The sequence below is a fragment of the Lathyrus oleraceus genome, chromosome 4 (genome assembly GCF_024323335.1).
Source record: "Lathyrus oleraceus cultivar Zhongwan6 chromosome 4, CAAS_Psat_ZW6_1.0, whole genome shotgun sequence".
Lineage (NCBI taxonomy): Eukaryota > Viridiplantae > Streptophyta > Magnoliopsida > Fabales > Fabaceae > Lathyrus > Lathyrus oleraceus.
In genome coordinates this window covers 313,445,063-313,463,431 of record NC_066582.1, presented here as the reverse complement: position 1 = coordinate 313,463,431, position 18,369 = coordinate 313,445,063, and positions in this window count along the sequence as shown.

Sequence of the window (18,369 nt, the reverse complement as noted above, 5' to 3'; positions counted from 1 at the left end):
GCTCATTTATTCATATTGTCTTTGCTCTTTTCTCATTTGAGCTCATGTTTATGTTTATGCAATTTGCCTTTTGCTCACTTGAGCACATTATTGTGTATATACTATTGTCTTGTGTTTGTTTTGTTTTGTTTGTGTAAACCAATGCAAAAAGGAGAAAGGACTTAGAATTAGGACCTTACCTATGCTAAATGGAGTTCAAGAGCAACTAGGCCTCATGCCTTTAGAATGCTAAATATGTTGAAGAGACACTAGGTCTCATGCCTTTAGAATGCTTAATCTTGAAGTTGAATTGAAAGGACCCCTATTCTAAACTCACTCTTGTCCATTCTTTCTATTGCATTGTGGAACTTTTTGATTTGTTTGTTCTTGTGTAATAGGGATCCCAAACTTGAGCTAATTAAAAGGACCATTGTCATGAGCATCTAAGTTGATAGAGACAAATCCACATTGGAGGATCTTAGGAGCTTGATTGAATATTTGCTTGATTGCTTGAGTTAATTGCTTATTGCTTGCTAAGTCCAAAGGAAAAGAGCAACTTGGATCATCTTTATGATCTCAAGAAAGGAACTACAAGGGTTTTATTTCTAATCTCTCATCTTTGCATGACTTAGACCTGGCCCTTCTCTTCTTCTCTCCACTCTAACCCAAACCAAACTTATTTTGTGCAAACATTGACATTGTTTTCAAAATTAGAAACCTAGGCACTATGCCTTTGATTTTTTCAAATTGTTTTCATAACACTTATTTTGAATTGAACCTTAAGTCAACTTTGACTTCCTTTTGTGAATACTCCTAATTTGGTAAATCCAACTCACTTCAAATTCTTTTGTGGTTCCAATGACCACTTTTGTTAAAAGCTTTTCATAAACATTAGTTATTAGGTTTGAGTTATCATAGTGGTTGATATAAACCTCACCTGTATCCTTAGTGATTGGACTATAAGTCTTCCACACTTATTATAGGGTGGATCCCTATCTAGTATGTCGAAGCTCTCCTCACATGGTGGATTATGGTTTAGGTTTAGTTTTCTCCCTTTGATGACAAAAGACCTTAAGGCTTTTGACCAATCAATTCACCAACTTATTTTGAGATTTTTACCCCGAACTACGAGGTTTTGATCCTACCTTTGTGATGGTACGTAAGCAATGTGTTTATCCATTCAAACAACAAAATTGTAAATAATTTGTATATTCTTTTCTCATCTCCCCAATCATGTTTAGACAAATATTTTCACAAATACCAACCTACCATAAAACATTTGTCAAAAGGGCTCCCTTAGAGTACTAAGGATGTTTTGGGTGCTTAAAACCTTCCCATTGCATAACCAACCCCCTTACCCAGATCTCTGACATTTTTATTAGATTTTGATTTGATAAAACTTCTCGATTTTTATTCGCTTTCTAACCTTTCCTTTGGATAAATAGAAGTGCAGTGGCGACTCAAATTGTATGATTTACTTTTGATTTAGTCAATAAATCTAAATGTAACGAATACCCCGCTACAGAAAAGTGGCGACTCTGCTGGGGACGAAACGCCTTCCTTATGGGTTTAGCCTAATATTTTCCTTTGTTGTATTGTGTGTCTTTAAATTTATTTATGACATATTTTTGTGCAAATTTGGGATGACTGTATTGTTTGTAATGTATGGATTGCTTGATATATATCAATTGCTTGTCTGTTTGGTGGTCTATGGTGAGATGAGTTCTATACCCAAACTCGAGTACACTTATGATAGGAGAATGGCATAGTCTTGTTGACTTATGTGGAGTTATTTCTTAGCAAGTTGACTTGCAAGCCCATTCACTTGGTGGAGGTTATGTTGGGATCAATAATGTCACACGAGTAGTCGCAGTTAGGCATTACACTTTCCAATATAGACCTTAGAAGCCAAGAACCTTAGATTACCTAACCCATCTTGGCCTATTTTAGGATGTAGTGCGAAAGTCGTTCAAGTGTAAGATCTGATACGATTGTTACGCTATACTACACTCATAAGAGTCTCTCTTGAGAATATTTTTAGAATACGAGTATTCGTTTATCCGATAATATTCGAAAGATGGGATGATGACTATGGGAACCTCTTGTAGAACATGATTGTTAGGTTTAACCATAGTACACTCCCTTTGGGTGGTTCTTAACCGAGACTCCATTCTCGTGACTTGCAACAAACCCTCGATGAACGGTTGATCCGTTCTCGTATATCCTTAATATCAATGGAACTTGGGTGTTGATAAGGTGTAAACCATAATCCACCAAAATGGATGATTGATATTAAGGATGACTTGATCCATCCCGTGACCTTTGTGTGGTGTGATTTGCTTGATCCTTGAGTGTGATTATTGCATCCATGCATTCATGCATTCATACACATCCATATCATCAACAATGAGAAAATTTTCAAGGAACTAAAAGGTCTATTTGCAAATTCGCAGACATGGATAAGCAAAGAAGGAATAGGAAGAAGTACAGTTTCAGACAACCCGACTTGAAAGAGTTAAGGAGTTTGACATCCTATGTATTAGACCCCTTGGATTTCAAGGCTCGCCATGGGAAACTTCTATCTATTCTTGCTACTCAGGTGGATAAAGGTCTGATGAGTGTGTTGGTACAGTTCTATGATCCCTTGTACCGTTGCTTCACTTTTCCGAATTTCCAGGTTTTTCCTACACTTGAGGAGTATGCATATCTCGTAGGTATACCTATCTTAGATCAGTTGTCGTTCAGTGGCTTGTTGAGGGTCCCTTCTTCCCAAGAGATTGTTGATCTGTTGCACATAGATGAATCTGATATTGGTGCTCATATAACTACCAAAGGTGGAAATCAAGGTCTCCCATCTGATTTCCTTATTGCTCAATCTACTTTGTTTGGGAAGGTCATGAGTGAGGACGCCTTTGAAGCCATATTTGTACTTCTCATCTATGGGCTAGTGTTATTCCCCAACATCGGCAATTTTGTGGATGTGAACGCCATTAGGAATTTCTCTACTCTTAATCTCGTTCCTACTCTGTTGGGTGACACTTACTACTCTTTGCATATGAGGAATGCAAAGGGTGGTGGTGCCATTATGTGCTGTTTTCCGCTGTTGTATAAGTGGTTTATTTCGCGCTTGCCACAGACGTTCGCCTTCAAGGAGAACAAAGCATGTCTACGGTGGCCCACGAGACTTATGTCTCTCACTAATGATGATATATTTTGGTACAACCGTATGTATGATGGTGTGCAGATTATTGACTCTTGTGGTGAATTCTCCAATGTGCCTCTTCTTGGTACATGTGGTGGGATTAACTACAAATCCGTTTTAGCACGTCGTCAGCTTGGGTTCCCCTTAAAGGATAAACCTAATAACATCCTGTTAGAAGGTGTATTCTTTCAAGAGGGTAAAAATCCCCAAAACTTGAAGGGCAGGATGATTCACGCTTGGCGCAAGATTCATAGGAAGAGAAGGAAAGAGCTTGGTCCGAAGAATTGTATAGCTTTGGAACCCTACACCTCGTGGGTGAGGAAGAGAGCTTCTGAGTACCTCATGCCCTATGATTACCCGAGTCCTACACCTATGGTTATGGTTGGGCCATCAACCCTCCCTAACCAAGGAGTAGAGGAGTTGACAGATGAAGACCGTTCGCGTGCTTGGGTCCGTGAGCGAGAGGAGCTACTTCAACAACTCAGAGATAAGGATGCTTTGATATATTTTCTGGAGCATCATGTTATTGACGAGCCTAATGATGTGGTTACTTCTCTTCTTCCTTAGTCATCCAGGTTTTGGAAGAGGAAGTATCATCGACTCGGCAAGGAGAAGGCAGATATGGAGGCAGCCTATGAGAGAGAGGTGAAGAGGCTTCGTGCAGCTTATCTTCTGGTCTCGAGAACTTTGGACGATTTTTTATAGGGTTCCATAGGATGTTCATTTTCCTTCTCTCTTGTATTGAATTTAGTTACCAAGATTGTACTTCTTTGGTGTAAATTTTTTTCCAGATATTATTGATATGAGCATTTCCATTATATGTCTAAAAATGATTAATATTTCCAAATATTTGCAAATAGAACTCTAAAAGTTCCTCTGATTTCAAATAAATCATATGCACAAGCATTGCATGCATCATATGCATAAGCAGGTTTTGTTCGGGGCTTCTTGATCAGTGGTCTAACTCTGTGTTCTTCATTTATTTTGAAGACAAGCTGACGCATCGGTACTACACCAGAGCCAACTCTTCAAAGCTGATGGATCACCTCGAGCAAGAAAACAGGGAACTAAAGAAGGAAGTGGCTAGGTTAACTTCCCTGATCGAGTTATTCCTGGTCGCCCAAAGCAAGTCTTCTCCAACGCCTTCATCTCCTCCCCAAAGGACGGTCATTTCAGAGGTAGCTTCCTCTACCGTGCGTGCTACTAGTGATCATTTCCCTCTGTGTGCTATGCCAGCAGAGTTTCCCTTGGGGATGCCAGCGAATTTTGTTCTAGAGGGTCTCGCCCTACATTTGCTTCTCTATCGGCATCTAGCCCGGTCCTTGCTGTGCCACCTCCAGTTATGCAAACTTTGACGAGAGTTGATGACACGATTTATCACTCTGATCCCTCTAGGGCCCAGATGTGTATGAGAAAATGGATGCTATGAATGATCAATTCCTTGAGCTGCGCAAGGAGTTGAAAAAAACTCTAAGAGGGAAGGACCTCTTCGGTAAATCTGTTGCTGAGTTGTGCCTCGTGCCAAATGTCAAGATTCCCATCAAGTTCAAAGCACCTGATTATGAAAAGTACAAGGGGAACACTTGCCCTCTCGGCAATCTTGTGATGTATGCACGCAAGATGTCAACTATAACCGACAACGATCAACTCCTCATCCACTATTTCTTGGACAGCCTGTCCGGTGCTTCATTAAGATGGTATATTGGTCGGGATAGTGTGAACATTCACTCCTTCAACGCCCTTGGCGAAGCTTTCGTCAAGTAGTACAAGTACAACGTTGATATGGCTCCCGATAGGGACCAACTGAGGGCTATGTCCCAGAAGGAGAAGGAAACATTTAAGGAGTACGCCCAGAGGTGGCGTGAATTGGCTGCACAGATTATGCCCCCGCTCGAAGAGAAATAAATGACAAAGATCTTCTTAAAGACTTTAAGATCTTTCTACTACGAGCGGATGATCCCTAGTGCTCCCTCTGACTTCACCGAGATGGTGAACATGGGGATGCGACTAGAAGAAGGAGTCAGGGAAGGACGCCTGACCAGAGAAGAAGGCTCTTCTGCCAAACGTTATGGGGAGTTTGCCAAGAAGAAAGAGGGAGAAGCACATGCCGTGTCTTCCCATCCAAAAGAAGACCCTCTGTGAAGAGGAAGACTGTGTGCCCTGCCAGTAACCAGCACCAGGTGTCTCATATAGCACATGCCTTTAGGGAAAATCAACATTATCAATACCAGTAACAACAACATCAACAATATCAACAACAACAGCATCGTCCGCAACAGCAGGCCTACCAGCCTCGAAACAACAATAATACCAGCACTAGCTATGATAGGAAAAGGGTCCCTTTTGATCCGATTCCAATGACTTATGCAGAGCTATATCCTTCACTGATTAAAAGGAAGTTGATCACCGCACGTGACCCACCTGTTGTACCAATCAACCCTCAGTGGTGGTACAAGCCCGAGCTTCACTGTGTTTATCATTCTGATTCTCTCGGACATGATGTGGAGAATTGTTATCCTCTTAAGGCCAAGGTGCAGGATCTTGTGAGAAGCGGTATATTATTCTTTGAGGACGTAGGTCCTAATGTTAAGAAGAACCCATTACCCGAGCATGGGAAGGCTGCAGTTAACATGGTTCAGGGTTGCCCTGGAAAGTACAAGGTCCGATATGTCATCCATATCAGACAATCTTTGGTCGAGATGCACAGACTGTTATGTGAATACAGTCATTATGAGCATTACCATGACAGCTGCCGTGTGTGCACTGTCAATGAGAGGGGATGTCGCCAAGTCAGGAAAGATATCCAAGAGATGCTGGATCAGGGTGTGATCGAGATACTTCAGAATCGTGATGAGGATGAAGTTAATGTTATATCCCTTGTTTTCAGAATACCTGAACCTGTTGTTGTCAGATATGATGGCAGCAAGAAAAAGGTCTCTCCTACTCTCGTTATCAAGCCTGTTGGCCCTGTGCCTTACTCTTTAGACAGAGTTATTCCCTATAGATATAATGTGGTTGCATTAGAAGATGGGAAGGAGGTGTCTTTTTCCTCCACTTCTGTGACAAGTATCTCTGACGTCAGTGGTTTGACCAGCAATGGTCGTGTTTTTTCGGCGCTGTTGAAATCCCATGAAAACATGTTGAGGAGAAGAACCGATGTTGTTGATAATTCTACCACCCCTGTGGGGACTTCTTCTTCTTCTCCGAATCCGGCACTTGTTGTTGACAAACTTGCCGTTGTTGCTAGAGCTCCTGTCTCTGATGGCCAGAATGGCATATTGAAAGAAGACTGTGATGAGATGCTGAGGCTCATCAAGAGGAGCGAGTATAATGTTGTGGATCAGCTGCTTCAAACTCCATCAAATATATTTGTATTGTCTTTGTTGATGAATTCCGAGCCACACCACGAAGCTCTGCAGAGGGTGTTGGACGTGGCATACGGGGATCACGATATCACAATAGAACAGTTTGATAGCATTGTTGCAAACATTACTGCTTGTAACAACTTGAGCTTCTGCAACGCGGATCTTCCCAAGGAGGGAAAGGACCACAGTTTGGCTCTACATATTTCAATAAATTGCATGGATGATGCCTTGTCTAATATGCTGGTATACACATGATCATTGCTAAATGTGTTTCCAAAATCCACTCTGACGAAACTTTCATATCAGGGGCCTCCCACGAGGCAGAGTGGAGTGGTAGTCAAGGCTTTTGATGGATCCAGAAAGACTGTGATTGGCGAGGTTGAGCTCCCAATCAAGATAGGACCTAGTGATTTCCATATCACTTTCCAGGTCATGGATATCCACACATCATATAGCTGCTTGCTTGGCAGACCATGGATTCACGAGGCAGGCGTCGTGACATCCACCCTACCTCAAAAGTTAAAGTTCGTGAAGAACAAGAAGTTGGTGGCAGTAGGGGGAGAGAAGGCTCTCTTGGTTAGCCATTTGTCTTCCTTTTCTTATATAGATGCTGAGGATGAGGTTGGGACGCCGTTCCAAGTCTTGTCTATTGCTGAGCCTTCTAAGAAAGGAACTTCTTCATTTGCGTCCTACAATGATGCGAAGTTGGCCATTGAGCATGGCGCAACTACTGGTTTAGGACAAATGATTAATCTGGAAGACAATAAATCTCGGGCTGGCATAGGGTACTCTTCAGGCACTTTCAACGAGCATGGGCTGTTTCAGAGTGGTGGTTTCATCCAAACGATCGAAGACCAAGAGACAGCTGCTTTAGTGGAAGATGATGCAGAGGAAGATTCTGACAACTTTGTCATCCCTGGAGGAATCTACAATAATTGGGTCGCTGTTGATATTCCCACAGTTGTCCATAAGTCCACGTAATGTGTTCACTTTTGTTTGAAAACCCTTCTCCCATGCCAAAAGGAGAAGTGGTGACATTGTTGGCACATTTTAATATAATGATATTCATTCAACATTCACGTGTTAAATGTTTGTTTTTCCAAATTATTTTCACTTTTTTGCTTTTTTGCATGAAATCAGTGATCACTAAAAAACCCCTAAAAAGAGAATAAAATCATTATTTTCATCTGCATAATGATTTGCTTTGTTTGAACTCTGAAATCTCTTTTTTATATCCAAAAATCATTATGCAGGTTGATCAAACCCATTGAACATAATTGTCATACCCCAATTTTGTCCGGCCATTTATGGTCTACCCATGAAATCTCTTTGTTTTAAAGGGCTATTTGCATAAGCATGTTCATGTGGTTTGAATCTTTTACATGACTGATCCAAAATCTATTTTCCTATTAGTAAGTATTAGGAGCCATGTTATTATTTTTATGCTCACTATTTGTTAGTCCATTTACGCAACCCAAATATTTATGCCAAATCCTAAGTCCTTCGTAGATCTCCAAATTAAATTTGCATCTTCTTTTAGGAATGTATGCGTTGGTTTTAAATTAAATCACCATATTCAGATTCAGGTGTTGAAGTTAGAATTATTTTTTTGTTTTAAATCAAGTAACCCCAGTTGGTTTCTTTGTGCCTTGTTGACTGAAGAGAATTTGAATTGAAATAATAGCAAGTAATTAGTGAAAAGGTCAAAATGTTTACATTGATTATGAAAGATGAGTGAAGCATATTACCGGCCATAAGCTATAGTAGTAAATAATTTGGGATTTGTCCTATTCTAAATATTTCGTGCCATCAAAGTATAAAGGTTTTGGTTTGAGGGTAATTTCTTAAAGATGTTCCAGGCACTCCAAGTTCCGTCGCTTCATTAGTGTGTACGTCCTAAGTAGAGCGTGTGCCAGTTAAATGTGGTGATTTGCAAGGGAAGAAATATTGTAACAACAAAACCAACAAAACAGAATGACCAAAATTGAATTTGTAGCTTCAAAAGTGCTTTAATTGAATAAGCATAATTAAAATATGGAAATAAGGTTTGAATGCTACAAAGTGATTACATAAACGAATTCTGAGTACAATAGGTTACAAATAGTCCAAATATACACTTAACCTATATATTAATTGATTACATCCTAACTTAATAAAAGCTGTTGCAATTGATAAGAACCACTGCCCCAAGAGACCAAAGCCAGGGACCGTTGGACATTCCTTGGAGCTGATACGCCTCAAACTTGTTTCTGTGAAGCTTCACGCAACCACATCCCATCCCATCAAAATCACTTCAAATTGTAACCTGCAGGGATAAAAATAGCTTAATTAAAAAACCCTTTTCATAAGCACTTAAAGAACTGAAAAGTAATTAATGAGTTAATCAGTTTAACATTTTATCCAGAAGTCAAATACGAACACTCAAAAAAGCACTTCGAAAATAACTTAAAATAGTAAAACATTTACAAAAATGGAATCCACAATAACCGGGAATGGAAAGGCATAACAGACGGTTTTTCTTTTGAGGATAAAAAATTCATCTGTGAAGAGATCAGGAGATATATAAGAACACGTCTAAAAAATCCAGGGGGACGGAGATACTTCTTTGTAAGGATAAAATCCAAAAACAACACAACATACGTTTTAGGGAAATCTAAGAGAAGCAATTAAAATTGTTTTTCTCTGTTAAACTCAAAAAATATTTCCTTAACACGAATCCAGATTCAACAGTAAATCAAAAAACATCCAAACCCTAAGATTAAAAAAGACATCAACATAGTCCAAAAACAAAAAGAAGAAGGAAGAACAGAGGAAGGGAAAGAGAGTTTAAAGAGTAGAAGAAGGGTTATCTGGATCGTGTCAGAGGAGACTTCATCGCCGGACCGGCTCCGATCAAGTAGTCTTTTTCTCCCTTCTTTTCCAAAAATCTCCATACTATTGCATTCGTCTTTGTGAGTTGAGTAAAACCCCCTTTATGATTTCATTGAAATGCAACTACTGAAGGTTTAATTTCAAATTTAGGGTTTAGGTTTAAACTGTTTTGTCTCCATGTGGTTTTTATTGGCTGTTTGAAAGGAGTTTTAGGTTTTGTTTTGGTCGTTTGTTTGGGTTTTCGGTTGGTCGAGTTTTAGGCTCGTTTTCGTCTCGATCCGGTCGATTGAGGACGATTTAGGGGAAAGGAAGGCCGGATTTTGATTCTCCGGCCAAAAAGAGAGGGAGTTAGTGTTTGAAGTTAGGTTTTTTGGGTAGAGGGTGGTTGGAGAAGAAGGGAGGCTCCACCGTAAGCCGTCGCCTTCGGCGGTCTTCTCCGGGAGGAAGAAACTTTTAGGGTTTGCTAAGTTTGGAACGATTGAAAACTGCAGAAAGAGAAAGGCTATTGAGAAAGCAACGATGCCTTTTCCTTTTTCTGTTTTAGGTTTAACCTAGATGGGTCTGTTTCGGGCCTTCCAGATTTGGCCCATTAATCCCTATCAGCACCCCCCATACGATTGGCTGTTTTTTTTTTGTTAAGACCATAATGATTTTTTTAATGTTAATTGTTAATATCTTAGAATTTAATTAGATAATTTTTATTTAGAAATAATTATAGATTAATTAGAATTCTTTTGTGATTTATATTTATTTTAGAATTTTAGTTTAATTTAGAATGACTTTAGAATTTAATTGTTAATATCTTAGAATTTAATTAGATAATTTTTTATTTAGAAATAATTATAGATTAATTAGAATTCTTTTGTGATTTATATTTATTTTAGAATTTTAGTTTAATTTAGAATGATTTTAGAATTTAATTGAAAAATATCTTAGAATTTAATTAGATAATTTTTTATTTAGAAATAATTATAGATTAATTAGAATTCTATTGTGATTTAGATTTATTTTAGAATTTTAGTTTAATTTAGAATGATTTTAGAATTTAATTGGAAAATATCTTAGAATTTAATTAGATAATTTTTTATTTAGAAATAATTATAGATTAATTAGAATTCTATTGTGATTTAGATTTATTTTAGAATTTTAGTTTATTTTAGAATGATTTTAGAATTTAATTGGAAAATATCTTAGAATTTAATTAGATAATTTTTTATTTAGAAATAATTATAGATTAATTAGAATTATTTTGTGATTTAGATTTATTTTAGAATTTTAGTTTAATTTAGAATGATTTTAGAATTTAATTGGAAAATATCTTAGAATTTAATTAGATAATTTTTTATTTAGAAATAATTATAGATTAATTAGAATTATTTTGTGATTTAGATTTGTTTTTAGAATTTTAACTTAATTTAGAATGGTTTTAAAATTTAAATCTTTGTTAATATTTTAGGATTTAATTAGATAGTTTTTTTATTTAGAAATAATTGCAGACTAATTAGAATCCTATTATGATTTAGATTTATTTTAGAATTTTAGTTTAATTTAGAATGATTTTAGATTTTAATCTTTGAAAATATTTTAGAATTTAATTAGTTTTCCTTTTTTTAGAAATTATTGTAGATTAATTAGAATTATAAGTCGATTTAAAATTACTTTAGAATTTTTAATTTAATTTAGAATTATTTTAGATTTTAATCTTTGAAAATATTTTAGAATTTAATTAGACTTTTTTTAAAAATAATTGTAGATTAATTAGAATTATAAGTTAATTTAGAATTATTTTAGAACTTTAATTTAGAATGATTTTAGAATTTAAATCTTTATTAATATTTTAAAATTAATATTTTGGATAATAGTTTAGAATTGAGATTTTTGATAGTTTAATATTGTTTTGAGTTTTAATTTAATGATATTTTTATTAACTAAACTTTAGTTATTTGTTTTAGATTTAATATTTTTATTGCAATTCTCTCGATTATTCCATGTTGATTTCAATTACCACCTAACATTTAACGATTAACGCTATTTTTTTTAATTACCGCAATTAGCATCTAACTCTTTTAAATTCCGCTTCTAACATTTATTTTTTATATTTACTTTATATCATTGTACATCCTTCATCTCATCTTAAAATGAACCTAAAAAATGATAAAGACTTAAAAAATACAAAAAAGATTATAATTCTCATGCCATCAATTCAAACCAATTTTAAAAAAAAAACAAATAAAACCTCTCGATTCAAAGTCGAGCCCATTTCTCAAAACACCTATGTAAGTCGATCGCTTGTAAAAGCATCGCCATCAACCTCACATGGCTTACTCTTGGGTTTTCTTACAATGAGACCTACTCGGTTTTAATTAATCGATTAAATGAACCATTCACTAAATAAATTCAATTCATTCACAAGAATGCAATTTTTAAAACCTCGATCCGACATCGAAAGTTAAATTAAAATACTTAATCACCTCTAAACGACACTCTATTTGAAAATGAAAAGGGGGATGGTTTTGAGTTTTCAACTCCTCTCCTCGATTATTTGAATACGAGTTTTCTTACTCGGTTAGTCAAATGGTCGTCATTTCTAATCCATTTAAGAAGAAATAAATCAAATCCTTTTATAACAAGAAACTAAAAGGGAGATAACTTTGAGTCTTCAATTTTTCTCCTCGATTATTTAAATACAAGTTCTCTTACTTGGTCAGTCAAATAATTGTCGTTCCTCTACAAACTTCTAAACCCGATTAAATCAAATTATTTTCATAATGAACTAAATGAAAAGGGAGATGACTTTGAGTTTTCAACTTCTCTCCTCAATTGTTTGAATACGAGTTCTCTTACTCGGTCAGTCGAGCAATTGTCATTTTTCCATAAACGTACAACTTAATCAAATTATTTTCGTAACAAACTATACGAAAAAGGAGATGGTTTTGAGCTTTCAACTCCTCTTCTCAAATGCTTGGATATGAGTTGTCTTACTCTGTCATTCGAGCACTTGTCGTTTATCCTAAAAATACATCAACCATATACAACCTTATTTTCATAAATATCCAGATGAAACAGAAAGTGGTCTAGAGTCTTCTATTCTCTTTCCCGATTATTAGGATGCGAGTTGTCTTACTCGATTATCCGAGTATTCGTCATCCGCCCAAAGCACCTTAACTATTATCAAATCTTTCCTATAATTAAGGATGAAAAAGAAAGTGGTCTAGAGTCTTCTATTCCCTTTCCCGACTATTAGGATACGAGTTGTCTTACTCAATTATCCGAGTAATCGTCATCCAACCAAAAATATCTCAACCTACCAAGTTTATCCTTTCTCGCCCTCGTGCGATCGAAACCAGTCAAACAAAATATCCAACATATTAATCCAATTTGTCACCCTCGTGTGACCAAAACTCTTTTCAAAAAGGAACACTGTTAATCTTTTCTAATGCGCACAACAAACCAATGCTTAAGCCTCCGCCGAGAGTAGACAAGCCAGTGTTTAGCCTTTAGAACATGATCTAAACAGTTGTTCATAAAAAACACACCAACCAACCGTAGTTCCCGAACTACGAGTGCTCTGACTTCCTTATTGCACTATAAGGATACGTAGGCAGGAGATTGCTGTATCTTCGCGAGCACACTAATAAAAAACCTCCCTTTTCCCTTTCTGAGGTTCCCATTAATTTCTATAACCCAAAGATAACAAACAAACATAAATTAACACTCGAAACGCACATTTGAACTAAAAGGTTCCCGTTGAGTACAACGGACGTAAGGGGTGCTAATACCTTCCCCTTACGTAATCCACTCCCGAACCCGAATATGGTTGCGACGACCATTATTCCACTTCCTAAAGGTTTTATCGATATTTTCCTATTCCTTCATTGGGATAAATAAAGTTCGGTGGCGACTCTGTTCGAACACTAATATTTTCCGCGACCATCGCGAGGAATCGTATTTTTCGAGATGCGACAATAATGATCCAACATCATCTCCCAACTTCGAGTTCCCTGTATTTGAGGCAGAAGAAGATCATGTTGAAGAGATTCCTGATGAGATTACCCGTCTGCTCGAGCACGAAGAGAATATCATTCAGCCGCATCTTGAGAATATGGAAACAATCAACTTGGGATCTGAAGATTGTGTTTTAGAAGTGAAGATTGGGGCACTCCTGGAAGAATCCGTGAAGAAGGGGTTGATTGAATGGCTACGAGAATATGTCGACGTCTTTGCTTGGTCGTATGAAGACATGCCTGGTCTGGATACTGATATCATGCAACATTTCCTGCCTTTGAAGCCTTAGTGCGTACCTGTGAAGCAGAAGCTCAGAAGAACTCATCCTGATATGGTAGTGAAGATTAAAGAAGAAGTTCAGAAGCAAAAATATGCGGGGATTCTGGTGACTTCTACATATCCTCAATGGGTGGCCAATATTGTGCCCGTGCCTAAGAAAAATGGAAAAGTCCGAATGTGTGTGGACTATAGAGATTTGAATAAAGCTAGTCCGAAAGATGATTTTCCTCTACCACATATTGACATGTTGGTAGATAAAATAGCTAAATTCATTGTCTTCTCATTTATGGACGGATTTTCCGGTTATAACCAAATCAAAATGGCACCCGAGGATATGGAGAAGAAACCATTCATCACACCTTGGGAAACATTATATTATTGAGTGATGCCCTTCGGTTTGAAGAACACCGGAGCCACGTATCTACGAGCCATGGCTACCTTGTTTCATGATATGATACACAAGGAGATCGAGGTATATGTTGATGATATGATTGCAAAGTCGAAAATGGAAGTTGAACATGTAGAGCACTTGTTGAAGCTTTTTCAACATTTGGGGAAGTATAAACTCCGTCTGAATCCGAACAAGTGTACATTTGGAGTCCGTTCCAGAAAGTTGTTGGGCTTTATTGTCAGTGAAAGAGGTATTGAAGTTGATCCTGCCAAGGTCAAAGCAATACAAGAGATGCCTGCGCCCAAAACTGAGAAGCAAGTCTGAGGTTTTCTTGGCCGCTTGAATTATATTTCCAGCTTTATATCCCACATGACTGCAACATGTGCACCTATACTCAAGCACCTTCGGAAAGATCAGCGTCATGATTGGACCGAGGATTTCCATAAAGCTTTTGACATTATTAAAGAGTATCTGTCTGAGCCTCTGATTCTGTCTCTGCCTGTTGAAGGGAGACCATTGGTTATGTACTTGACTGTTCTTGAAGACTCTATGGGTTGTGTACTGGGTCAGCAAGATGAATCAGGAAAGAAAGAGTATGTTATATACTATATGAGTAAGAAGTTTACTGATTGTGAGTCTCGATACTCAATGCTTGAGAAAACATGTTGTGCTTTGGCTTGGGTTGCTAAGCGCTTACGCCAGTATACGTTGAATCATACAACTTGGTTGATATCTAAAATGGATCCATTCAAGTATATCTTTGAGAATCCTGCTTTAACTGGGAGGATTTCCCGTTGGCAGATGATGTTGTCTGAGTATGATATTAAGTATCAAGCTCAGAAAGCTATTAAAGGTAGTATCTTGGCTGACCACTTGGCATATCAACCGATCGAGGATTATTAGTGTGTTCAGTATGACTTCCCAGATGAGGAGATTTTGTATTTGAAAATAAAAATTTGCGATGATCCTACGCTCGATAAAGGGCCAGAGCCTGGTTCACATTGGGGTATGGTGTTCGATGGCGCTGTGAATCAATATGGAAATGGTATCGGGGCAGTGATTATTACTCCTCAGGGCACACATTTTCCTTTTACAACAAGGCTAACTTTCAAATTCACGAATAATATGGCGGTGTATGAGGCATGTATTATGGGTTTGGAAGAATTTATTGATCTAAGGATCAAGCATCTTGATGTTTATGGTGATTCGACCCTTGTTGTTAATCAGATTAAGGGTGAATGGGAGACGAATCAGCCTGGCCTCATCCCATACAGAGATTATGCGAGGAGGATTTCAACTTTCTTTACTAAGGTTGACTTGCATTATATTCCTCGAGATGAGAATCGGATGACAGATGCTCTTGCTACGCTTGCTTCAATGATTATGGTGAAATTCTGGAACGAAGTCCCCAATATCACTGTGATGCGCTTGGATAGACCAGTTCACGTATTTCCAATTGAAGAAGTGGAAGATAATAAGCCATGGTATTATTATATCAAGTGTTTTCTTCAGAGTCAAATTTACCCGCCTGGGGCATCTGTTAAAGATAAGAAGTCTTTGAGGAGATTATCTGGCAGTTTTAACCTTAATGGTGATGTGCTTTATAAGAGGAACTTTGACATGGTTTTGCTCAGATGCGTGGATAGACACGAAGCAGACCTGTTAATGACGGAAGTCCATGAGGGTTCATTTGGTACTCATTCCAATGGACATGCCATGGCAAAGAAGATGTTGAGAGCAGGCTACTATTGGCTAACAATGGAAACAGACTGCTGCAAATATGTGAAGAAATGCCACAAGTGTCAGGTTTATGCGGATAAGATTCATATTCCCCCGACACTTCTGAATATGATTTCATCATCATGGCCTTTCTCTATGTGGGGAATTGACATGATTGGCATGATAGAGCCAAAGGCGTCGAACGGTCACAGGTTTATTCTCGTAGCAATTGATTACTTCACCAAGTGGGTTGATGTGGCATGGTCTGCGAACGTGACCAGGCAGGTGGTTGTGAAGTTCATCAAGAATCAGCTCGTATGCCGTTATGGTGTGCCAGACCAGATCATTACTGATAATGGATCTAACTTGAACAACAAGATGATGAAAGATATGTGTAGCGAGTTCAAGATTGCACATCATAATTCTTCTTCTTATAGACCCAAGATGAATGGGGCTGTTGAAGCTGCTAATAAGAACATCAAGAAGATTATTCAGAAGATGGTTGTTACGTACAAGGATTGGCATGAAATGCTGTCATTTGCTTTGCATGGCTATCATACATCTGTCCGCAATTCAACACGGGAAACCCCTTTCTCTCTTGTTTATGGCATGGAGGTTGTGCTCCCCATAGAGGTTGAGATCCCATCAATGAGAGTCTTGATGGAAGCCAAGTTGATTGAGGCTGAATGGGTTCAGAGTCGTTATGACAAACTGAATTTGATAGAAGAGAAGAGATTGATTGCCATATGCCATGGTCAGTTATATCAGCAAAGGATGAAGAAAGCCTTTGATAAGAAGGTCAAGCCTCGTGTATTCCGAGAAGGCGACCTCGTGCTCAAGAAAGTCTTGTCTTTCGCGCCCGATTCCAGGGGAATGTGGACCCCAAACTATGAATGTCCATATGTTGTTAAGAGAGCCTTTTCAGGCGGTGCTTTGATACTTACAACTAGGGATGGGGGGGATTTCACTCGTCCTGTGAACTCAGATGCAGTCAAGAAATACTTCGCCTAAAATAAAAAAAGAATAGCTCGCTAAGTTGAAAACCTGAAAGGGCGACTTAGGCAAAAATGAGCGTCTCGGTGGATTGAAAACCCGAAAGGTCCGTGTAAGACCCCAATTTTGTCCCTAAGATCCCTCATGGCATCATAACATTGCATTGCATAGCCTCAAGGATCACTAAGCATCTTGGTTCCCTTTGCCTTTGGGTGGGACTCCATGTGAGTGGTTTGAGATCACCAAGCATGTTTGAATTGTATATCATTGATTTTCTTATTTTTTTTACTAACCAAAAGCACAAAAATATGTCACTAACATCTTTTGTTTGTAGTTTGAGCAATCACAAGGTCCAAAGCTTCTAGGAGATCCTTTGTGCAAAGACATGGCCAAGAGGAGATGAAAGAAAGCATGGTAATGGTTCCCAAGGCTCTCATCCATCAAATATGCCTCCCTATCATCTCAATTCATCATTTTGATCAAAGCAAGTCAAAGGGTTTGAGGTCTTGTTCTTCAGAGAAACCCTAAATCATTTGTGCACCACAATGCCTTGCTCATGAAGCAACCTCAGCCCATGGTCAAATACAATCAAGGGAAGTTCTTTAATTCATCATTTCATGCATATTTGAACTCATTTGAGTATCCTCAATCATCAATTCATCATGATATGAGTTGTGGACTTGAAAAGTTGATCAGTCAAATCATCTGACTATTTTGAAATACACTGAGACCTAACTTTTTATGTGTTGGTCAAATGGAGATGGTTCTAAAAGAAAACCTGTTCTTAAGGACAATATGAACAACTTTCATGTTCATCAAAATTTGATTTGAAGCTTGGAAAACCATATGCCATTCCAATACATTATAGGTCATTTTGACTAAAACCCTAATCTTGAATCAACTTCCCAAGGACATAACTCATTCATTTTTTATGATTTTGAGGTGGGATAAAATGAATTGGAAAGCTTAAGATGTATAATTTAAATGTTATGTTGAACAAAATTTCAAAATCTCAAAGAAAATACATTATAGGTCCTTTTGGGTCAAAGGCATTAAAAGTCAAAAAAGTCCAACTTCAAGTGCCCATAACTTCTTCATCAAAAATCCAAATGATGCAAAATTTAAGTCGATTTGGATTGTCTTAAAAATATCTACAACTTTCATGTTGGAGGTCGTTTCATTTGAAGCTTGCATCATCAAAACAGAAGGGCTTGAAAGTTGGCCAATTTTAGAAACCTTGCCTTGACATGTTTTGCACATCACACTTCAAAGTCAAAATTCACAAATTTCCACATTCCAAATGGACTTTTGACCAACATAACATTTGTTCCTCATACAAAGACCTTTCCAACCATTACCCATATGCCTATGCTTGGATTTTCTAAATGGTATTTTCGAAGAGGTGAATGATTAGGTTCAATTGTGGAATTCATGTTGAAACCTTGTTGCACAAGCCATTTCAGAGCAAATTACACGTCCAAACCCTTGGCACTTGAACTCAGCTTGCATTTGGCATTGATTTTGGGCCTTGTGCATGATCATGCAAGCCCATGCAAGTGGTATCC